Source organism: Dipodomys spectabilis, unplaced genomic scaffold, assembly GCF_019054845.1.
Source record: "Dipodomys spectabilis isolate Male_0828 unplaced genomic scaffold, ASM1905484v1 ptg000120l, whole genome shotgun sequence".
Classification (NCBI taxonomy): domain Eukaryota; kingdom Metazoa; phylum Chordata; class Mammalia; order Rodentia; family Heteromyidae; genus Dipodomys; species Dipodomys spectabilis.
Window position 1 is genome coordinate 4,183,478 of NW_024870797.1, and position 24,673 is coordinate 4,208,150.

Here is a 24,673-nt window from a genome sequence, read left to right on the forward strand (position 1 = left end):
AAGTAGGATGATGATGTTTTGATCAAGAATTACTGAGAGACAAGATAGAGGCAGATGTAGGGAAAAGACATCCATGTGTAAGTTGAAAACTCGGAAAGTTGCCAATATTTACAGGATGGCTCCAGTCGAGACAATCTGAGATGCTTAGAGTAGAAAGTTCATGAGGGTGCAGTTGTGAGCAGCATTGCTGAGGTCTGTGTGACATTCGACTAGAAGCTCTTATTCACTGCAGAAGTTTCAAGGCTGAGAAATATACCAAGGGAGTCAATGTGGGCTGCCACTACTAACCGTTACCAAGAAATGGTGCCTCTTCTCTCATGGTAGGTTGCTCTTACTTTTCCTATTTGCTGAGTAGAGCAATGGGCTTAATAGCAAGGGTGTTATGGTGGCTGACTAGAGAGAAGATTTAGGATGTCTGCCCTGTCCTTAGGTTAATTATGAAGACACAGGTATTTACAGAGTAGCTCCTAAACTTGTGTAGCCTACACTGTCCTCACAAAAACCCTGCCTGGTGAAAGAACTTAACAAATGGCAATAACCCTTTCATTATTCTTCACTTATCGAAATCTTAAAGCACCTCCTGTGACTGTCCAGTTACTGGAGTTCCTGAACATGTAGAGCATGTGTTTCCAACAATCTTACGGTATAAAAGCCCAGTTTTCCACACCTTTTCTGGACTGCAGCTGATCACAGCAGCAATGCTTCAGCAGTTCTCCATGTTTACTACATCAGGAAGAGGTTTTGAAAGGAGTGAGTAAAAACAGAGAGGCAGCCATTTGTACAGACATTGTTGGCTACCTTGTGAAATAAAATGCTTAGGCCATTGTTTTTGTGGACTATAGAAGTAGCTGATTTGTATTGGGAGAGCTGAAGTCCTACAGAGAAGATAGAATTATATCCTGCACATTACATCGACATGAGGTGTTTCAGGATATCAGTTAGTTGTGCCCGATGAAGAGTAAATTAGCCTCAAGCATAAGAAAGTATCAGGTGTGAGATTATCTTTAGCAGGAAATCATGTGATGAGTTTATATGTGTGCATATTTATAGAGTACTTGTTTTAATTTTTTTTACTGTTTTTATTTTGTGTGTTTAGAGGGGTAGACGGTGATGAACCGGAAAACCAGAAGTATACATATTTTGGTAGTAGTCGCTTTTGGCCAAAGTATGTGTTATTTTATAATTTACACACAATTTATTTTTTTCATAATCTAATTATTTATTTAAAGCTATAAAAAGAGGCAGATGTTGATAAAATAATTAGGAAAGGATAATTAGAATGATTCACAAGATTTAACATAGGAGGATGGTACTTTACAAAACGCCATGAGGGGAATAAAAGTCAAACTCCAAGTAAAAATGCCACATTACAGAGTATTTTATAAAATACAAAGTCGAAGATATAAAAGGACTAATCGCGACTAAATATTAGTTTTAAATTTACAGTTCCTGGGCATGAGAGCCAGGAAACTATACATATCTCCGGAAGCATTCACAGCCGTTTGCTCAGCCATACAATTTACACACATTTTAGAAAGACAGTCCCTTTCCTTGTTTAAAACTTAGTGTTTTGAGTGCTGAGTATGGTGGCTTATGCTTGTAATGATAACTGCATAACGGGATGACTTTGAAGCCTGGAAGGGCAAAAAGTTATGCTAGCAAGATGACATGTAAACTGGGTCTGATGGCACAGGATTGTGATCCCAGTTACGTGAAGTAAGAGCATCTTGAACTGAGGATACATTAGATTACCCTGAAAAGTAATACAAGCTGAAAAAACTGGATGTTTTCCTGAAGTTCTTGTCTAGGGTTGGTAAGAGCTGAGATAAAGTCATAGTTGAGCCCAAAAATTGTTCGTATATGACTGACTGATTGACTTGTGTCCTTTCTTTCTTTCTTCCTTTCTTTTTTATGTATATCTTTATATATTCACAGCTTGTGTTCTGGGAATGGGACTTGTCAATTTGCCAGTTTTGTCAATTTCCTTTTATCTTCAAGGTGGTGTACAGAGGATTTAGAGTTACAAATGAAAGGCAACCACTCCCTTTCTTGTCTTACTCATTACCCCATACCTCATTAGTCTCCCACTTTCCATCCTTCCCAACCCAGTTAAGTTGTACAGTGCGTTTCCAACAGTGTCTTGTGAGTATCACTGGGCATTGGTTTAGCTTTTTTCCTTTGTCTCCTTTGTTTTTCCTTTGTTTCCTTTTGTTGATCCCTTTCCATTCAGATAATTCAGAGAAACATACTGTATTTGACTTTTTAAGGTGCTCAATTGGGTATTTGAGAAGTAGCTAGCAATGTGCTAGAGAGGAGAGGACAAAGAACTGGAAGGCCAAAGTAGGTAAGAAGGGTCCCAGTGCTCTTGATTATTGGTGTTACTTTTGTTAACATGTATTAGAAGTTTGAGATGCTGAGTATAATAAATAAGTTGTAAAGAAGCTGGGTATTTTCTTTTTCTTTTCTTTTCTTTCTTTCTCTCTCTCTGTCTCTCTCTCTCTCTTTTGTATGGTGGTTGGGGGTTTAGGAGAGCAGTCCTGGGGCTTGAACTAGGACTTGGGTTGAGTCCTTGAGCTGTTTTTCCCAACGCTAGCACTCTACCACTTAGAGCCACAGCACCACTTCTAGCTTTCTGAGTGATTAATTTGTGATAAGAATGTCAGGAACTTTCCTGGTCATGCTGGCTCTCAGCTTCCTCAGTAGCTAGGACTACAGATGTGCTATTTGTCAGGAATCAATTGGTGAGGGGTTTCTGGCTTAGTTTTTCTTTCCACTTATCCTCACCTCTCCTGTAAGGAGGTTTGCACAGTTTTCTCAGGTGTTTTAGGAAATGCGCTGGATGCCTGGGAACACAGTTGATCCAGCTGCTTAAGAAGTTGAAGCCAAAGGATCACAAGAGCCTAACAGTGGGAAGGGTCTATCTTAACTGACTAGCTAGCCAACTACCTAATTATATAACTAAATAACACATCAATAAATAAATGTATTATCAAAGTGGAAATGATGTCATCTGTTGTGAGTACAGTTTCAAGGTTTGAACTTTGCCGACAAGTGTAGACTTCTTTCAACAACGGCTCTAATGAGTAGTGTTTCTCTGATATTGTTTGGTTTAAAATTCTTTTCAGCAAGATAACTGCATCTCTGTGTGCCCCTCATAGGTTCATATCCACTGGCTTGCATAAAATTGGTTTATAGGGCTGGCTCTGGTGGCAACTCCACTTTGGGCTTTTTTGGTGATGATTCATTGGAGTTAAGAGTCCCAAAGGCTCTCCTGCTCAGTGTGGTTTCAAACGTGCTGGTCACATCTCAGCCTCCTCAATAGCTAGGATTACAGGCCCTTGAACTGCTTTAGTTATTTTTGAAACAGAGCCTTCCCTTTTTGACTGGGCCAGGCTCTGACTCTAGTTCTCCTCCTGGTGACTTGCTTTACAGGCATGTCTCAGTGTGTCCACTGGTCTCTGTGGAGACCAGGAGTTCCCAGACTGGCTTTGAACCATAATCTCCCCTCTCCCTCACTCTCCCAAGTACCATACCTTAACTAGCAGCTCTATAGGCCAACACATGAATAGATGTTTTAAAAACAAACCAGGTATAGACTCAGATATAACAAGGTAAACATTATTCTGAATTAATACCTAAATAAAAATTTGAATTGTTCTAGATTATGATTTGACATGATTTTTATACTGCAGTAGTACAAAATCTCAGTATAGTGCTTTTGCAAAATAATTGAGCAGCAGTGAATAGAAGCCAGGTGCCGGAGACTCACGCCTGTAATCCTAGTTACTCAGGAGGCTGAGATCTAAGGATCATGGTTCAGAGCCAGCCTGGGCAAGAAACTCCATTAAACTCTTATCTCCAGTAAACCATCAGAAAAACAGAAGTGGCTCTGTAGGTCAAGTGGTAGAGTGCTCGCCTTGAGCTGAAAAACGGAGGGACAGTGCTCATGACCAGAGTTCAACTTCCCCGACTGAAAGAAAAAAGGTATCTTTTAAAATTGCTTTTTTGTATGCATGTATCCATATAGTAAGAGTAACCAAAGCTTGCTTTAGAAATACTGTACTGCGTGAGTAATATACTTTTTTGTTTTGTTCTGTTTTTCTTATTTTTTTTCAAACTTTCTATCCCTACCCTCGTTTTTCACCTATGGAATATGCTTTTGAAGTTTGGTCACACTGGCTGTGGGACATGAGTGTTCTTACTCTTGGTTCTCTCACCAGTGTCTCCAGAGGAACTGAGATTATATGATGACTCAATTGTACTTATCTAGTTAATATTCATACAATTTTCTTTTGTGAAAATATTATCTCATTTTTGTCATTTTGTAAAATAGTTCTCTAATGATGAGTAGACCAGTGGAGAGCCCTAGATGTAAGTCCGTGATCATAAGTGTGCTAAGCATTTCCACTTGTTTTGGTTTTTCATTTATTTTTGTTGTTGTTGTTTATGTTTTCATTAGTTTGGGTGGAGTAGGTGGAGTGCTGGCACTGGTGCTGTCTCTATTCTGTTTCTGATGCTTGAATTCTGGGATTTGGGAGCTGGAACTCAGGACCTGAGCACTGTCCTTCCTTTAAGTTTTTCTCTCAAGACCAGCACTCTACTACTTGAGCCACAGCTCCACTTCCTGCTTTGGTTATTTACGGAGCCAAGAATGTACTGTAGACTTTCATACATGGACAGCCAGGCTTTGAACTGTGATCCTTAGTATCTAGACATAGGAAATTTTAAATCAAGGTATCTGAGTATCAAGATATAGGAGATTTTAAAACAGGGTACACAAAGAAAAGCTCTAAGTTGTCTTTTTACATCTCGACTGAGTAAATGTGTCACTTTGAAAGGTAGTGACTTGTTGAATGTGCTTAAGCCTTTGGCATTCCTTTGCAGCCTTATTTTAAACTGTGGAAATGTGGAGAACATGTACACAAGATAAGGTAGGCTGGGAAAGTACTGTGTGTAGTTAAAAAGGTAATACATGGGCTATTTAATAGTTTTTCTCAAAGTCTAATTAACATATATGTTTTTCCCCATGTATTTCCTAGATTCTGTTCCTTAATTAAAACTTCCAAATGAGCTCTTCACAGGAGGTTTATGGTCTTAATTTTGCAAGTCTTAGTCAAGCTCAAGGTACAGTGAAGGCTGAGAGGTAGACTGATATGGAGAGACAGAGAGAAACAGACTGAGGGTCAAATAGATAGTGTGTTCAGGGCAACCATCTGGTGACCCGTGTGATCACTTGGTCTTCTTGTACATTTGCATATAGACTTGGACTCCTTGTGTCATCTGTCTTGAGACATTTACTTGTGCTGGCTGTATTGCTGTGGGTATTTCAGTCCAACGTTACCAGCATATTCTTTCTCCCTGCTTGTAGATACATCTGCCATATGTTTCACTGATAAGAGTGGTGTCATTGAATAATTAGAGGAAGTTAGCCTCTAATGTTTTAGTCCCTGCTAAAACATTACCAGAAGAGGTTTAAGGTGCTCTGAAATACAAAATGCAAACACTTCTAGTTCCTCCACCACTATACTTGAGCTGGAAATTTTATCCAGGGCCCTCATACATGGAGAACACATATGTTCTGCTGATAGGTTGCATCCCTATTTCTTTTGTTCTGACGATAAAGGGGGAAGGGGAAAGGAGGGCATCAAATGTACTGTTGCTTCCTATGAAAAGAGGAGATGGTTGCTCATATTAGTAACTGCTCATATGAGAGGTGTGTTCACCTCTCCTGTGCCCCAGTATGTGTTAGCAAAGGAAAGCATTCAGTGACTCTTCACAGACCCAGACTTCAGGCTTTACAAATAGTTGCTGTCTTTGCCAGATCGTCTACAGCATGTAGCAGTCGCCGATTTCTTTCCTATGTGCTGGAGCTCTTTCATCTTTTTCATTGCTTGGTCACAAATGATTAAAGTACAATTGAATCTCAGAAGGCTGAGTACCAAAGAACCTTTCCAAAGTGGAAAAGAAGCAAACACACCTCTTGTTGGAGTAGTGATGTACTTAGCGCTCGCTTACCAGGCAAGATTAGTATTTATAGCAGGTAACTCGGTGATAGGCTTGGCCTAATACTGCAGGGTCTTTGGAATATTAACATCTGTGTAAAATTTTCTGAGCAGCAAACCTCCATTGATGATCAAAGGAATTCTGTTTGAATACTCATCTGCCTACGGATTGTTGGGATACCCTCTGCTCAACACAATTGTAGGATTTCTACATAAAAATCAACTTTTGTTTATAGGGTTTCTAGTCAGATGTGGTTGTGTCTTGAAGGAATAAATCCACTTAAAGGGCTGTATTGATTTCAGACATCAGGAAATTATGAACTGTAATGTTAAAAAAGAAGTAAAAGGAAGAGAAATTGTTCATGAGGAATTGGCAAGAGATGATACCGAATCTGGCAGGAGTGAAGAAAACTGTAATATGTTACATGTTAGGACTCTCCCTTAGTTTGTGGGTTTGGACATGTTCTTCCTGTTGGAAAAAACAAAAGCAACAATATGGGAGGAAATCAGAAAGGTGAAAGGTCAGGGCTAAGGTAGCCTTGAGATACATGGGAGGAAAACTAGGATGTCAACTTAAGGAAAGGGAAGGAATTGTGTGCCAAATCCTGAGCAGCCTAAAGGATAAGTAGTTAAAAAAGAAAAGCTGGTATGTCAATGGAACTTGTGTGCCAAATCCTGAACAGCCACAGGTTAAGTAGTTAAAAAAGAAAACCTTGGTATGTCAATGGAATTTTTTTGTCTGTCATGAGGCTTGAACTCTGTGCCTGGGCACTGTCTCTTAGCTCTTCAGCTGAAGGTTAGAACACTACCACTTGAGCCACAGCTTCCTTTCTGTTTTTTTTTTTTTTTGACATAAGTGCCTCAGGGACTAGTTTGAACCACAGTCCTCCAATCTCATCCTCCTGAGTAGCTAGAGATTACAGATGTGAGCCATCAGCTCTGGATATCAATGACACTTTTGTTTCCATGTGTACCTTTGTGTTGGTCTTTAGAGAGAGTCTACTTACATATGTAGCAAGCTTTTGCTTTGACCTTAAACTTTCTATTGACCTGCATGGCAGAGCACACCCTTCATCCAAATCACTAGCATTTTTATTACATTAATTGGATTGGATTTTGTAGATAAGCCGAAAATGCCCTTAATTCAGTTTCATCTAGTTGGTTAGAGAAGATTAATTTGGATTTAATTGTGTGGGTGCCAGTCCTGGAGATTGAGCTCAGGGCCTGGTGTCCATGAGACTGAAAAAGAATTACTTTTAGGCTCCCTACTAGCTAGGATAACAGGACCCTGGCACTTTATCAGACTCTTCATTGAGAAAGCATCCTTGCAAACTGTTTCTATGTTGACTAGCTTCAAAGTATAATGTCAGTTAGTAATCTCAACTTTTCAATGAATTATGTTTGAGCCAGGAACTTGTATCTTACTTGAATTTACATTTTTAAGAGAAGAAATAAAAATATGTAGTGAAACCTAGTTTTGAAAATCAGGAATGACAATAATGGATTTGCAGCCAGTATTGGTTCCCTGTTTCATTTGGGTTGATGATACATTAGTATAGCGACTATGGTCTTGTTATTTGAAGCAATGTGATTGTCTTAAACTATGTTTCTTACCAGTGAATAGGAGAAAAACTGGGATGTTGAAAAGCCATTGTTTATATATAAATTACAGTTGAGTGTGTTATTTACTTGTATGTGTTTATCAGGACCACATAACTTTTTTGGAAAAAAAAAAAAAAACCTCTTTTCATGTACTAGGCTTGGTCTCTGTCCCTGAGCCTTGTTGTACTCAACGGTAAGACCCTACCTCTTGAGCCACAGCAACAGCTTTTTCTGAATAGCTTATTGGAGGTAAGATGTCACAGACTTTCTCATTTAGATTGGCTTTGGACCATGGTGTTCGGATCTCAGTCTCCTGAGTAGCTAGGATAACTTTTGAGCCACTGTTGCCCAGGTAGCATCTCTTCTGAATAGAAATGCATATTAATGGCCGGGCTCAGGTGGCTCAAGCCTGTAATCCTATCTACCCAGGAGGCTGAGATCTGAGGATCACAGTTCAAAGACAGCTTGGGCAGGAAAGGCTGTGAGACTCTTATCTCCAATAAACAACTCGAAAACAGGAAGTGGCACAGTGGCTCAAGCAGTGGAGTGCTTGCCTTGAGCTGAAGAGCCCAGGGACAGCACTCAAGCCCAGAGTTCAAGCCCCACGACAGACAAAAGGAAAAAGAAAAAAAGAAATGCATATCTACCTATATAGTGATGTGTCTATGTGTCTATGTATATATCTATCTATATCTGAGACTTTAATTTTTCTAGCGGAAACTAAATATGAAGTGAATAACTTTACTCTTTTACTCTATTAGCATTTCTGCTACAGTGAGAGAAAGAGAGGGATGCTTGGGTAGGGTTTCACACAGGTTATGAAGGTGTTTTTTTATTGTGCTCATATGAACTTGTCTTCCTTAATGGCGGAGAAGAGCACCCTTTAGACCAGAGAGTGAATGAAAGAGACTTACATACACAGTGGAATTCTATGCCTCCATCAGAAAGAATGACATTGCCCCATTTGTTAGGAAATGGAAAGACTTGGAAAAAATTTTATTAAGTGAAGTAAGGCAAGCCCAAAGAAACAGAGGTCCCATGGTTTCCCTTATTTGCAATATCTAGTATATGTATGAGTCAAGCAGAAAAAGTCAGATAAGGTGATGTTAGGAAAATGAACCCTAAGATATGTATTTAAATGTTTTTTTCCTTTCATGCATTTGTTTCTAACGCATTTATAAGATTATTTCTTTGTTGCTTAGTATGTCCCTCCCCTACAGTATAACCCCTGCTTTCACTGTATTTGATGTCAATATAATTTGTAGAGGGGAAGGGGAAAAACAAGTTGTTTAAATAAGGATACAGGTGGACTCATTGCAACAATGAGAAGTACAAGTTGTCATGTGGAAAACGAACTTTACAACTTTGTTGGGGGGCGGGGGGAATTAGGTAAGGGGGCGGGGGAGGCTGGGAAGGGATGTGAAGGGTAAAGAAAGGAGGAGGCTACAATGCTTGATAAGAAATGTACTCACTATCTTGCCCATGTAATTGTAACCCCTCTGTACAGTATTTTCACAATAAAAAAAAAGAAAAACAAAAAGAGACTTACATACAGTTACATGTTCCTCCCTATTTCTGTAATCACAAGGTCATTATAAAGGGAGGCCAGTGACTACCCAAAAATGCAACAAGTGTTTACACTTCTTCGATACTTTGAATTGTTACCATTTTTTGAACTGGTGATAGCAAGATTAAGGTACCTTAAACTTAAGGTATAATGAACTCTCACAGAAATCCCTTCATTAAATCGGCTCAGGTTGAGCCAAATCATGATACTTTTAACGTTTCATTGTTGGTTGTACTTTATGCCTTGTCGTAGGTGCTGCGACGACTCAACATTAAAGGTCATGGATGGAGATGGATTTGAGATGCAGCCACAAGAACCAAACTCATTCTGTCCTGCAATAGGTATAAGTGTGTCTTACGTGATCCTACTTTTAATGTATCAAACTTGGAGTTTTTTATTGAGAGAAGAAATGTCCCAATTTAAGATTCATTGATGGCCTTGTAATTCTGCCAGATTCTCATAGCTAATTCATTGGTCTTTTACTCTGGTCACTTGGCTTCTCTAATTTTCCCAGTTATACACTTCCATCCTAGTAGCTATCACAATCAAAGTGTTTCTAGGTGGATGTGTTGGATGTGTCTATTAGTGTATTATTACAGTTCCCTACCAGCAAGACTGGTAGTACTTGACCTCAGGATTCTGAGATACATAACTGGATTCCCCTTGGAGTTTCTTCCTTAAGGGCAAGCTCAGGGTTTCTGTGTGGCTTCCTTTAGATTCTCCTGACTATGCAGATTTGGGGCCACATTAAATTCCTTTGGTTGTAAGGTTTCAGTCCTTCTTTGCTTTCCATTTATCCACCATGGTGATTTTTCCCTTTCAGATTTTTGCTGCTTGTACATTGCACAGGATTCCCTCAAGCAACAGTGAAAGGAGTTTCCTCATGTATTGTATTTTCCATACCGTGTCCTCCATCACATCTGGATTCCAGCAAGAAAACTATTCCCTCTAAGAATATGTTTGGTTCTATTTAGAAATCCAGGCCATTATTCCAATCTTAGAATTTATCCTCTTATTTATACTTCCAGTTGTTTTTGCATACACACACTCACACACACCCAGGTGGGCACACTCAATTTCACACATGCACCCACATGTACACATAGAATAACCTCTTATATACAAACACATGGCATTTTTACAATATCAGGAAGTTGGAGTTTCTAGTTAGGTCTCTCACAAATGTGAAATATAAAAGGCCATTCTCAGTGTTCCCAGTCCATGAATGTCACTGAAATTGCACTAAAGTTTAGCCCTTTTGAGTTGTAAAAGAACATTTAAATCTGATACTAATGATCCTGTGAGCACAGGTTAGGAAGTACAACAACCTTCTGGAATACAGTTTCTCTTGTGAGTTGACAAAAGTTATAAACACAAATTGCCTGTTACTAAGTTATAATAACAAAGTTCAAGATAGCCTGACACCTGATAAACAGGGAGAAAGACCTCAGTTCACAGGTGTCTCCTGACTGCAATGCAAGCTACTGAGGATGTTGAGATCTGAGGATTCTGATTCCAAGCCATTCTGGGCAGGAAAGATAGAGAGTTAGGCTGGAACCAAAATCCTCTCCGAGACATTGTCAGGTCTTTTAGTCTTATCCCCAGGAGAGGCACAACAACACAGGAAAAAGAAAAAGAAAGTAAGCACAAAAGACAGTTTTAGGAGGTAGTATCATTGGAAGAGGCACAGGAAGACTGTCTGGGGAAAGCCATCTTAGCTAGCTCTAATTGGGGTCCTCAGAAGATTGAAGTGAGAGTATCTCATGTTTGAAAGCACCCCGGCTATATAGTGAGACCTTGTCTTAAGCATGATTAAGGAATCTAGGCCCTGTTGGCTCCTGCCTAATGTAAGCTACTCAGGAGGCTTGAGATCTAAGGATTGTGTTTCAAAGGCAGCCAGGGCAAGAATGCTGGTGAGACTCTTTTCTCCACTAACTTGCTGAAAAGAGCCTAGAGTGGAGCTGTGGGTCAAATGGTAGAGCACTAGCCCTGAGCAAAAACTCTCAGGGATAGTATCCAGGTCCTGAGCCCCATTCTCAGGAAAGGTACCTTAAAAAACAAGAAATTAAAATACACAAAATTCAACTCATCCGTTCATGAAGATATTACTCTTTGACCTACATAATTTTTGGGACTCTTGTTATAAGAAAAAGTCAGATTGCCACACAAGATTGACTTTGTTTTGGTTCTCATCTATATTCAACTTGTCTGAAGTATGTTTATCCTGAGATTCTGTTGCATTTCTGATGTATGTGTATCTTGAATTTCTGCTCTCTTTACCTCTTAATTTGACCTACCTTTTCTTTTCAGTCTCTAGCTCCTTACTGTTGCCTTCAGGCCAGTGCGGGAGTGGGAGGAGGAAGGCACCAGGGGACAGGATGGATGTGTGTGTGTGTGTGTGTGTGTGTGTGTGTGTGTGTGTGTGTGTGTGTGTGTGTGTTTGCGCGCGCGCACGCTAGAGGTTGATCGCTGAGAATAGGTGCTATCCCGGAGTGTTTCCCTTTGCTGTCTTTGTGTTATTTTGCTTAAGACTAACTCTCTCGGGGTTGAGCCACAGATCCACTTCTGGCTCTTTTGGATAATGTATTGGAATTCAGAGTCTCACAGACTTTCCTTCCAGGGGCTGGTTTCAACCCCATCCTCAGATCTCAGCTCTCCTACTAAGGAGGATTATAGGCATGTACTACTCCCTGGGATTTGCTAGCTGTCAAACATTTTTGTAAGAAAATATTTACCTTTTGTACATTAGGTTGTGAAATATATCAGTTTCCTTTCATTAAAAGATGTTTTCATTCTGAGACCAATTGTGTTTAAAAATGTAGCTTGCAAGCCAAGTACGCTCTGGTGGATCATGCCTCTGATCCTCATTACTCAAGAGGCTGAGATCTGAGGATGTTGGTTTGAAGCCAACTGTGCCCAGCAAATTCAAGGGACTCTTATCTCCAATTAAGCACCAAAGAGCAGGAAGTGGGGATGTGGCTTAAGGTCTTGGTCTAAACTGTTACGTTTTCTCTCAGATGTGAACGATGCCTCCTAAACAACAGTGGTACATGAAAACTTCTGCAGGGCCTTTGTGTTTACTCATGAACAGACACAACAGACAGACCCAAAGAGGATACTCTTCCTTGAGGAATCCAAAAGTGTACATCTTAAATACTGTTCATGAAAACGATTTCCACAAATGGAATTCACTTTGTTGGTGGTGTTTTTATTCTTTTTTCCTGGTGGATTAGTTGTACTGTTAGGGTGGACAAATGTAGATGTGATATTCAATATACCTTATGGAAACAATGTACTGTGTGCAACTTGTGGGCAAGGATGACAGGACAAATCTGGTAGGAAAAATGGATGGTGATACATTATCTAGAGAGTATTATACTCATAACCTGACTCATGGAACTGTGACCCACCCCTTCATCTCCCCGTACAACTCTTTAATAATAACAAAGAAATGGTATTTTTAAAAAGTTACACAAGAGAATGAAACCTCAGTTCCAGGAACACAACTAAGGAAGGGAGCGTGTGAAGGGACGAGGTAGGAAGGCAAGGAGGAATTGAATAGGAGAGCAGGAAGGAGAGGACAAAACTGAGAGAGTAAGAGAGGAAGTAACAAATGGAGGGAGGGATAATAAGTGAAGTAAGCCAGGCCTAAAGAAACATAGGTCCCATGCTTTCCTTTATGTGCAATAACTAGTATATGTATGAGTCAAGCAGAAAAGGTCAGGTAAGTTGATGTTAGGGAAATGAACCCTAAGATATATATTCAAATGTTTTTTTCTTTCATGTGATTGTTTCTAACACAGTTATAAGATTATTTCTTTGTTGCTTTGTTTGTCCCTCCCCCATGGTATAACCCATTCTTTCACTGTATTTGAGATTTGGTATAATTTGTGGAGGGAAAGGGAAAAAACAAATCACTTAAATAGGGATACTGGTGTATACATTGCAGTAATGCGATGTACAAGTCCTTAAGTGGAAAAACAAACTTTAGACCTTTAGTGGGGGGTGGGAGGGAGGAGGATTGTGTAGGGGTGTGGACGGAGGATTGGAAGAAATGGGAAGGGGAAACAAAGGAGGAGGCTACAATGCTTGATAAGAAATGTACTCATTATCTTGCCCATGTAATTGTCACCCCTCTGTACAGTATTTTCACAATAAAAAAAAATGGAGGGAGGGAAGGAGGAAAAGCATAAGGATAATAGGGCTTGGAGTTATATTCCTGTGTGTAAAGAGATTTAGCACATATATGGTACATATGTGCACATCTGACGGATACTAGATGGAGAACACAGAAACAGAGGGAAAAGGGAAAAAATCCATCAGAAGGACTCATCAGCTTCACAGGACATTGATCAAAACAAACTAAGCCACTCATGACATCAATGGGAGGGAAGGGAATGAGCAGGAAAGTGGAAACTGCTGATACTAAACACAAGGAAAGAAATGTACATATCACCTGATATGGAAGATATAACTATATTGTCAAAGCTCATAGAACTCATAAATTCTATAGACCATGATAAAGACAATTTGCCCGATGAAAGTTCGAATGTGGTTGTGACTTTTAACTAAGTATCACTATGTCACATTACTGTGGAATTTATGTAATCACTTAGTCACAATAAAAAAAATTGCTAAAACAACCACAACAACTAAATCACCAGTTATAGGGCCTAAAACTTTGGAATTATTGCATGTCTGATTGCTACATTTTACAGCTCATGTTTGTCGGAAGGAAGATTTCAGTATATTCCTACCTATCAGTTTTGGTTCTTCGTAGGGAAAGAGAGTCAAGAGGATTAACTTTCAGTGCTGTTTTGCTTATAATGTTGGCTTTGCAATTGCTACAAATAATGAACCAATTTTAATTAGAATATTGTAAAATAGTTCCAAGATTCCACAACGTAGCTCACCTGTTTACAAGCAGTTATTTAAAACTAGGATTAAGAATTGGGGATACGGAATTCTATGCCTCCATCAGAAAGAGTGACATTGTCCCATTTGTTAGGAAATGGAAAGGCTTGGAAAAAATTTTATTAAGTGAAGTAAGACAAGCCCAAAGAAACATAGGTTCCATGGTTTCCCGTATTTGCAATATCTAGTATATGTATGAGTCAAACAGAAAAGGTCAGATAATGAGATGTTAGGAAAATGAACCCTTAAATATGTATTTAAATGTTTTTTTTCTTTCATGCATTTGTTTCTAACGCATTTATAAGATTATTTCTTTGAAACTAAAGCTAGATCCTTATATATCACCCTGCACCAGAATCAACTCCAAATGGATCACAGACCTCGAAGTCAAAGCAGACACTCTGAAAACATTACAGGATGGAATAGGAGAAACCCTAGGTCTCCTTGGCTCAGGCCGAAATTTTCTGAATAGAGACCCGAAACACAACAAATCAAAGAAAGGTTGGACAAATGGGATTGCATAAAGTTGCAGAGCTTCTGCATGGCAAAGGACATAGCTAGCAAGATCAATAGAAAGCCCACGGATTGGGAGAAGATCTTTACTAGCCATACAACGGACAAAGGTCCCATATCTAAAATATACTTGGAACTCAAAAAAATTAAATCCCCCAACAACAAATCCTCAAAGAAACAACTACCCAATAAACAAGTGGGCGAAAGACTTAAAGAGAAACTTCTCTGAAGAAGAAAGGATGGCCAATAGACACCTGAAGAAATGCTCAACCTCCCTAGCCATGAAAGAAATGCAAATCAAAACAACATTGAGAGACCACCTCACTCCAGTTAGAATGGCAAAAATCAAGAACTCTAACAACAACAGATGCTGGAGGGGATGTGGACAGAAGGGAACCTTACTTCATTGTTGGTGGGAATATAAACTTGTTCAACCACTTTGGAAAGCAGTATGGAGGTTCCTCAAAAGACTCCACATAGAACTCCCCTATGACCCAGCAATCCCACTTTTGGGCATTTACCCAAATGATTACAAACAAGACCACACTAAAGCTACCAGCACAACTATGTTTATTGCAGCATTATTTACCATAGCTAAGATCTGGAACCAACCCAGATGCCCCTCAGTAGATGAATGGATCAAGAAAATGTGGTATATATACACAATGGAATTCTATGCCTCCATCAGAAAGAATGACATTGCCCCATTAGTTAGGAAATGGAAAGACTTGGAAAAAATTATATTAAGCGAAGTAAGCCAAGCCCAAAGAAACATAGGTCCCATGGTTTCCCTTATTTGCAATATCTAGATTATGTATGAGTCAAGCGGAAAAGGTCAGATAATGTGATGTTAGGAAAATGAACCCTTAGATGTGTATTTTAATGTTTCTTTCTTTCATGCATGTGTTTCTAACGCATTTATAAGATTATTTCTTTGTTGCTTTGTCCCTCCCCCACAGTATAACCCCTGCTTTCACTATATGTGATGTCAATATAACTTGTGGAGGAGATGGGGAAAAACAAGTCGTTTAAGGATACAGGTGGACCTGTTGCAACAATGAGAAGTACAACTTGTCATGTCCAAAACGGGCTTTACAACTTCGGGGCAGGGAGGGGAGGGGGGGAGAAGAAGGATTGGGACTGGGGGGGGTGGGGAGCGGGGAAGCTGGGAAGGGATGTGAAGGGTAAACAAAGGAGGAGGCTGCAATGCTTGGTAAGAAATGTACACACTATCCTGCCCATATAATTGTAACCCCTCTGTACATTATGTTCACAAAAAAGAAAAAAGAAAATACATTAAAAAAAGAAATGTACTCATTATCTTGCCCATGTAATTGTAACCCCTCTGTACAGTATCTTCACAATTAAAAAAAAATAATAATAAAAATAAAAAAAAGAATTGGGGATACCCAGCCTAACACCGTTGGATCAGGCCTATAACACTAGCTATTCAGGAGGTTCATATTGGAGGATCAGCCTGGGCACCTTTGGGTAAAGAAAAGAAAGTATATGTCTTGTTTTTGTTTACTGTAACCTAATTTAGCAATACTGGAAATTTGACTTATGTGGTGTGCTGGGACAATTTTTTCTCAAACATCTATTAAATTATTTTGTTTTCTGTGAGTCAGATTAGAGATTGTATTGGACAAAAAGACTAAGAAAATAGCACTACTTCATGTATATAAGCTGGTTGATTCTGATATATTTCCCACCTCTGTAGTGAATGACGCATGCAAACTGGATCATGGTGGTCCCATTAGACTGAATATGGACATGGAACCAGAAGTCAGTTCTTATAAAGTAGATGACACTTGCCCTGAAGTCATGAAGATGTCCACTATAAAATCTGACGGTGGAATGGATGACTTAGGTAAAGAGGAAACCTTCAGCATGTTTATATGCTGTTCCAACTTACTCATCTTGATTCCTTAAATGGTTGAGCCTTAGCTTTCGTATACCAGAATAATTGACATCTTCTTTGGAGACATCTTTTAAGAGGTACTTGAAATGTATGGTAAAAGTATTATAGAGGACTGTGTTGAAATGAAGGTTCAAATGAATTCTTGTCTTGTTTCCTGACCGGTGCCCATGTAGACATGGTGGAAAGTGCCACCTGAGAGTAATTTTGGAGTGGAACTAGTGTGTCAGAGCAAAAGAATTTTTACTTCCAGGGAATAGAAACGTGTATGCCTGTCAGTGAGTCCAGGAAAAAGAAGAAGTCTTAAGTAAGCAGAAGGCATGTGGTGGGAAACATGTCCGTCAGTTGTGGGGATTAAGAGCTACTCAGGATTTTGTATTTGGGACAAATACAAAATACTATGAAGGTCCTCCGCTAACTGAACGTGTCCATACCTCCATTTTATTATTATATTTCAGGCAGAACTAACATTTTTGTCCATGACAGCCTCAGCTTATATTGCTGCTAACTGTACACTGTTGCGTAGCTGGAATCACACATCCAGATTGTTGTTGTCTCAGATTGTATTACTCCTAAATATAGTCTACTGAGTAAGTAGCTGGGGCTCACACACAGGATGTCTGTTGAGATGCTGTCTCTGCATTTTTTCCAAGCGGCTCTTCTCTTCTTTAGTGGCTGGATTATATACATAAGATGCTCTGCCCAGCCTACACAGGGTATTCAGTGCAAGCAGTATTTGAATGAAGTAAGGAACACTGTTTTAGTAATTATTATGGTCTCTTTGTTCAAAGAAGGCATCCTTGTCTTTTAAGTCAGCAAGAAATCCTTAGGTTGTTGATTCTTTCCTTCTTGCCTTTCATAAACTAGTTCTTTCTGTCCTCTTTTTGCCTTTATTCTTTCCTTCTCAGCCTTTGTTACTTCCTTTCTTCCTTTCTGTGTTCATTCCTTGTTTTCTTGCACCTTTCCTTCTATCCTCCCCTCTTTCCTTCCTTTCTTTCTGTCTTCTTTCCCTCCCTTCATCCTTTGTTCCATTTTTCCTTTTCTCTGTCTCATTTTCTTTCTGTCTTTCCCTTTCTTCCCCTTGGGGTTTACATTCAGTGGTGGAATTCTGTGCTTTACCTTTGTGTTTTCAGGACTGGAGGTCTATCACTTGAACAACAGTGTCTCTTTCAGCTTGAGGTTTTGGTGTTTAACTGCAGAAAAGAGTGACACATGCTTTTCTTCCCAGTCTGGCTTTGAACCTCAGATCTTCACATATGAAGGTTACACATATGAGCCTACCGGTTCCCAGCGACATTGGTGCTTTGAAAGTTTATGGAAGGGGTTGATGGTATACACCTTCATTCATAGCACTTTGGGAAGCTGAGTCAGGAGGATTTCAGCCAGCCTGGGCTAGCAAGATTCTGTATGAAAAATCAGAGTATGAATTACAGCAGAGTCTTAGAGATTAATATCTCTAACTTTTTGTGCATTTACTTAATTTTGTACTTAGGTTTTGTTGAAATTACTGATGAAGGATATATCGATGTGATTAAAGGAGAGGAAGATGCTGCAGCTCTAGCATCTTCTGCTATACATGAACAGCAAGTGGGTGACAATGAAGTGAAAGCCCTGATGCCAGTCATATGGACAGCTGCTTATGGTAAGTCACATAGTACTTGAAGAATTTAGTCTTTGAATAATGAAAAAACTGGCATCTGTGCTATTCAGAGTTTAGCACTGGGAAATGAATTTGTGGTGGTTTAAGGAGAGGTGAGGAATTCTCAGATGGGTTTTCTTTTTCCCTATGCATTTTGCTCTGAGTTTCCTGGTACATTAGAAAGGGACAGACTTTCAATGTGTTAGCTTATAATTTTGCTTGTACGTGTGTCATGACTTGACCACCTCTTTAGGAGATTGCTGGGTTTGGAAGCAAGGCGTTTCCTGGTCTCGATATGAATGTGTCCATAAAGAGTCCCTAAGCGGTATAGAGGTTCCTCAAAACACATAGAGCTCCCATATGACCCAGCAATCTGACTTTTGCTCTTTTACCCAAAGGATCATAAATAAGACTATGCTATAAAGCTATGCTTATCACAGCATTTTTTACCACAGCTAAGATATGGAATCAACCCAGATGCCCCTCAGTAGAAGAGTAGATCAAGAAGATATTATACATATATACAATGGATTTCTGTGCTTCCGTCAGAAAGAACGATAGTGTCCCTTTTGTTAGGAAATGGAAAGGCTTGGAAAAGATCATATTAAGTGAAGTTGACCAGTCCCAAGGACATTTAGGTCTCATGGTTTCCCTTCTTTGCAATAATTAGTATCCATATAGGATAATCTTATCAGATGAGTGGAAAAGCTCAGAAACCATGTACAAATGACCATATAAGTTGATGCCAAGTGAAAGGATATGGATACAAGCGGTCTGTCTTGATTGTTACTGTTTTAAAAGTACCATGTGATTTTATTACTTGTTGTTATTGTTGTTTCTTTGTATGTTCTTTCCCCTATGGCATATCCTCTATTGCCACTGCACACCTTAACAATAAAATAAGAACTTTAAAAAGACACAGTGACTGAAACAAGGAGTTTCTGTAACTCATGAGTGTCAGCACTTTGTTTTCATGGTTGTGGCTAAGAGTCCCTACTGTTTTATGCCTCATAACACTTTGTAAAAATGTTTTTAATACTCACTCACTAGGTGATATCTCTGATGGATCTGAAAACCAGGCTCCTGGAGCAGGTACCCTCTTGCATGTAGATGAGTGTGGTGGCCAAGATCGACTCGCTAAACAAAACCCAGGGAAAAGGAAGAGAGATGATTCCCAGCAACAGCAAATGGGTGAGGGAAGGGTAGTTTTCACTCCACATGTAGGTGAGATTTTAGAAGAAATTGATGGGCCCCAAGTAGTTTTTGTTTTTGAAAATAGGGTTTCTAGAATTCAGGGAGAGTCATGAATCATTTCCTTGGAAAAATCTGATTGTGGTTCAGAATGAAGGAAAGGAATCAAAAGTGTAAGCTGATTTTAGTGGAGATGAAACAAAATTCCTAAACCCCCTTATGTGTCTGGTCATTTGTTTTTGGGGTCCTGTGAGTTTCAACTCACAGGATTTTTCTTGTTTGTTTGTTTTATTCTAGGTCATCGACCACTGAGCTAAGGTACATGGATAGGGTGCTAGCTCTCCTTTCTTTGCCCTCTTGCATTTTTTTCTCATTTGGGTCTAGCACTGAATGAAGTAAACCAGCACATCCCTTACAGCTCTCTCATGGGTATAATTGGAGATAAGTGTCTCAGGAACTTCACTGCCTTGTCTGGATTGGACCCTCAATCCTCAGATCCTCAGTCTCATGAGTAGCTGGGATTATTATCATGAACCACATGCACACAAATTTCACTCATTATTGTCAAGATAACCCAGCCTGGGCAGGAAAATACATGAGACCATTATCTCCAATAGACAATGAACCAAATCGTCAAGTGAAGCTGTGGTTCATGTGCAGGAGTGTAGGATGAGATTTTCTCATTCTCAGACTTTTGTTTTCTTATAAAGTGATATGTAAAGAAAAAGTGCCACCAAAAGGTACTTAGGTGTAAATTCTGTGCATGTGAGACAGCTGTTTAACAAGGGATATTGAGTCATCACCTTTTAGCAAGAACTCTCCCCACAATTGTGTAGGGTGCAGAAAATGTTTTAGCCCCTATCAGAGCACAGAATCCACATGAGAATCCATTGGCAGGATTATGGGTGGTGGGGGTGGGAGGGAGGAGGGAGATGTGGTGGAGGGAGCTCTATTAGCACTTGTCCTGGGAATATGGGTCTGCTGACTCTTCTAACTTGAAAACACATCCAAAGTCTAAGCCCAGCAAAGAGATGCCATCTAAGGGTGACATTTATCTTCTGACTTCCCCAGATACTAGAGAAGCACAGCAACATGGCTTTATCAACCCAGGAAGCAAAAGACACCAGTGTTGGTATTGTGACCACAGGAGCTCAAGCTCAGGTGATCTGAAGAGACATATAATTTCAGTTCACACCAAGGAGTACCCCTATAAGTGTGACATGTGTGGTAAAGGTTTTCACAGGCCTTCCGAACTCAAGAAACATGCCACTGTCCACACAGATGAAAAAATGCATCAGTGTAGACATTGTGACTTCAAGATTTCAGATCCATTTCTGCTAAGTAGCCACATTCTGTCAGTTCACGCCAAGGATCCTCCCTTTAGATGTAAGAGGTGCCGAAAGGGATTTCAACAACAGGATGAGCTTGAAAAGCACATGAATACACACAGTGGTCGGAAAGTGTTTCAGTGTGAGCACTGTGAGTACAGCACCACAGATGCCTCAGGCTTTAAACGGCATGTTATCTCCATTCATACAAAAGACTACCCTCACCGCTGTGAGTACTGCAAGAAAGGATTTCGAAGACCCTCTGAAAAGAACCAGCACATACGGCGACGCCATACAGATGAGAGCTTGCCCTCACAGTGTGTCCACGGATCTTTATAAACGTGTGCTGTGAAGCAAGAGGCTTTCTTAAAGGCAGTCATCCTTGGTCATAGGCAGCTGTTGATGTACAAATACAACTGAGTTCTCTGTAGGCTTTATTCAGTAAAGTGTTCTGGATCTTACTCTCTTTCTTTAACAGATGAGCAAAAAGAAAAAAGATGAAAAGGCATCAACAAGTTGCTTTGTAGAAAGTAGCCAATCCTTCTCTGTACTGAAGTTTTAGTCATTAAAGCTTTAATGCATGCTTACTCTAACTGTCCTCATCTTAACAAGATGAGTCACTGTAAAAAGTAATCATCTTAACCAGGTTGGGGCAGACATTTTTACATTCCTTGGAGATGAGACGATTTTGGTAATATAAATATTGTCAGGTCTTAATTGAACTTTACAAGGAATCATTTCCTGGTCTTAGTTTCTTCAGCCTTTTGGACAGTGACACTTTCCGTGTGAACACACTAGCGATGCTAATACGTATTGACCATATTTGCCCAGTGGGAAAAGAATGCTACTACTGAGAGTAAGATTTCCTTTGTACTCTCTCTCTATTTTTCAGCAGAGCAACATTTCCAAGTAATTTTGCTTATGCTCTATGTATTCTAGGTTGTGTTTTACAAATGAGACCTCATGTAGTCTGGCTTTATAAGACTCTCAGAAGTAAATGGCACCTGGTGACACTTTTTGGCCACTTAGCTCTTTTTCTTGGGCATTCCTCAAATCTTATGTCTGGGGTGAAAACTATTCGACAATATACAGCTTGAATGTCTAGAAATGTCTGCGATCTTTCTGTAAACTTGATATACAAAGAGTAGAGTTCATGTGAAGTAGAGAGATAAAACGAGTGAACTGTGTAGAAAGTTTTCCATAATAACTTTTATTCCTGCCTTAAATTGTTCTGGGAAATTAACTCAGACATGGTCCTTCAGTTCTGAGAAGCTGGTAAAGATACTTTCTGTTTTGCAATGAAAGGGACATGAGGAGGAATTATAAGTCCATTTAATAAATGAATGAGAAGTAATTCCTAGAGATGGCAGATTAAGCCTTCTTTGTGTTTATTAGAAAACAATGCTTGAAGAGTTCCTATGCAGGCTGGCTTTTATTAAAGCTTAAGATGGAAGCAGTGGAGGGGCTCAGATTTGCCTTGAGCAAAAGAAGCTCAGAGGCACCACCTAAGGCCTGAGTTTAGGCAGGCAGGCAGACAGACAGACGATAAGCCCAACACACACACATCTTCACACACATACACACACACACAGACACACTCATACACACACACACAGAGTTCAGATGTGAAATTTGGCTTTCAAATATCAGCCAGTCTTTCCATTTTGTCTAAGAGTTCACTACATGTTAAGTCACTAACTTGACTATAAATGAAATATGAAATTAATTCACTTTGCTAGTCTTGAGGCATTAAGCTTTTTAGAAAAGAGGAAGTTTTTTACATCTCTTAAAATATAAAGGGACACTGCCAAATGGGGCATCTAATAGAATTGATTTTCAAAAGCACATTCTGACCTGAGAAGGATCTTCTGGTTCATGATACTCCAATCTACATCTGCTAAAAGGCTTTTATTTTATTTTCTAGTGTTAAATACACACACACACACACACACACACACACACAATTTCTTCACACTCATTTTCAAGTTTGACATCCCACCATAAATACAGATTGAGTTTTGAAGCCCTTTATACCTTCTTACTACCTCTACATATTCCCATGGTGTTTAGTCTGATGGTAAGGTATTGTGGAGAATAAATTTTTGTATGTGTAATGCTATTTTCAAAGTCTTCTTTGAATTTCATTTTTAATAAAAATATACAGATGAAAATTTAACAGGAGATATTTAAAAAGTACGAAAACATTAATATGGTGACATTTGTTAAATAAAACAAAGATAACAGAACACTTTACATTTGTTGTGTTTCTCAGCCTCACTGGAGTCATAATTGTGTTGATTTGAACTTGTGGCATTACAGAGTGATAAAACAGAAAACTTTGGACAAAAAAATCACGTCAAAGAAAAATGAAATTGTTGTAGATTACTAAACTGTTGGGATTATAGGCTGGTTATTGTTTTATATTCCATTGGCTAAGTGAAAGAAGTTGTTTCAGGCCTGGGAAGGTGGCTCAGTGGTAGGGTGCTTGCCTTGCATGCATGAGGCCTTAGGTTTGATTCCTGAGCACCACATAAGCAAAAAGAAAAAAGCTGGAAGTGGCGCTTTTGCTCAAGGGGTAGAGCACTAGCCTTGAGCTGTAGAGCTGAGGGACAGTGCCCTAGCCCAGAGTTCAGGACCAGGACTGGACTCAAAAAAAAAAAAAAAAAAAGAAGTTGTTTCTGTTAAAATTTTCAAGAGTAGAAGATCTTAGCATGGCTAGTTATGATTTCACTGAAATTCACTTTTGGATATTTTATGTCCCTTGGCACTCGTGAAAAATACCTATTATTTAAGAAATGCTAGTGTATGCATTGTTGGAAATGTGTGTTTGAGATGCAAAAATTAGAAATGAGAATATTTTTGTTTTATAAAAGGTTAGTATGATTCTCAGGGACTTGGGCTTCATAGGTGATGATACACCAATTGAGCCAAACACAACCCTGTTTAACTTCCATTCTGTTTGAGATAGTATCTCAAATTGATGGTAGACAACACTGTTATTCTCATACTATAAAGAGCTAAATACAAAGCCTGGTGACTTTTTAAGTACTTAATCAGTTGAAGTTTATCTTGTTCATGTTCACTACAATGTTGCTTTTATATTTTAACTTTGCATATTTTGTATGAATGTTGATCTTAGTAAGCCAAACCCCTAGAGGGTTTCTTTAGGATGTGGCATCCTACTATTAATGAGGAATAAGAGTTGATCACTGTTCCATTACATGAAAAGTAAAATCTTAAGTGACAATTCACTTTGGCTCATGGTGTCTAAGTTTTCTATCCACTGCCACCTGGCTGCCTTATTTGGGATCTAGGTTAAGAAAAACATGGTAGAAAACTGGGTATCTCAGTGATGAGGTAAGGTCACCTGCTCACCTCATTTCAGTTCTAAACAGAAAGAGACAGAAGAGAATGGAGATAGAGGCCTTTGAGAAGTCCTTCTTTGCTGGGTGCCAGTGGCTGAGGCCTGTAATCCTAGTGTCCCAGGTAGCTTAGATCCAAAGTTCAGTGTACAAGTACAGCCCAGGGAGAAGAGACTGCGAGACTCTTAGCTCCAGTTACCCAGAAAAATTGGGAAGCAGTGCTGTGAATAAAGTAGCTTCGTGCACCAAAAGTCAGGGACAGCACCCGGCCATGCAGTCAACTGCCAGATCTAGTGGGAAAAAATAATAAATCAGAATCTTTTCTCAGAAATACCATATTTATTTACCAGTGAATTAATCCATTCATGAAGACACCCATTATGATTCAACCACTCATCACTCAGTGTTTTGCTCTACTACATAGAGGCCAAGCTTTTAACTAGAGAACTTTAAGGATGCTTGGCACAGAGACCAATTCATTTTGTGTTCTTTTAATATCTTTGCCTGGCTGTGATACTCTCATACTGTTAGCATTACACAGTAAGCCTACCACAATCACGATTTCCTACCCACTTTGAGGTAGCACGCTTAGCCAAGATTAGCAAATACATACTGTTTCCATAAAGCAAGGCAATCA

General features: G+C 39.4%; 1 pseudogene; it reads left to right on the forward strand.

Annotated features, from left to right (window-relative positions):
• Positions 1 to 267: 267 nt before the first annotated feature.
• On the forward strand, positions 268 to 21,013 carry LOC122115539 (annotated as a pseudogene).
• Positions 21,014 to 24,673: the final 3,660 nt, after the last annotated feature.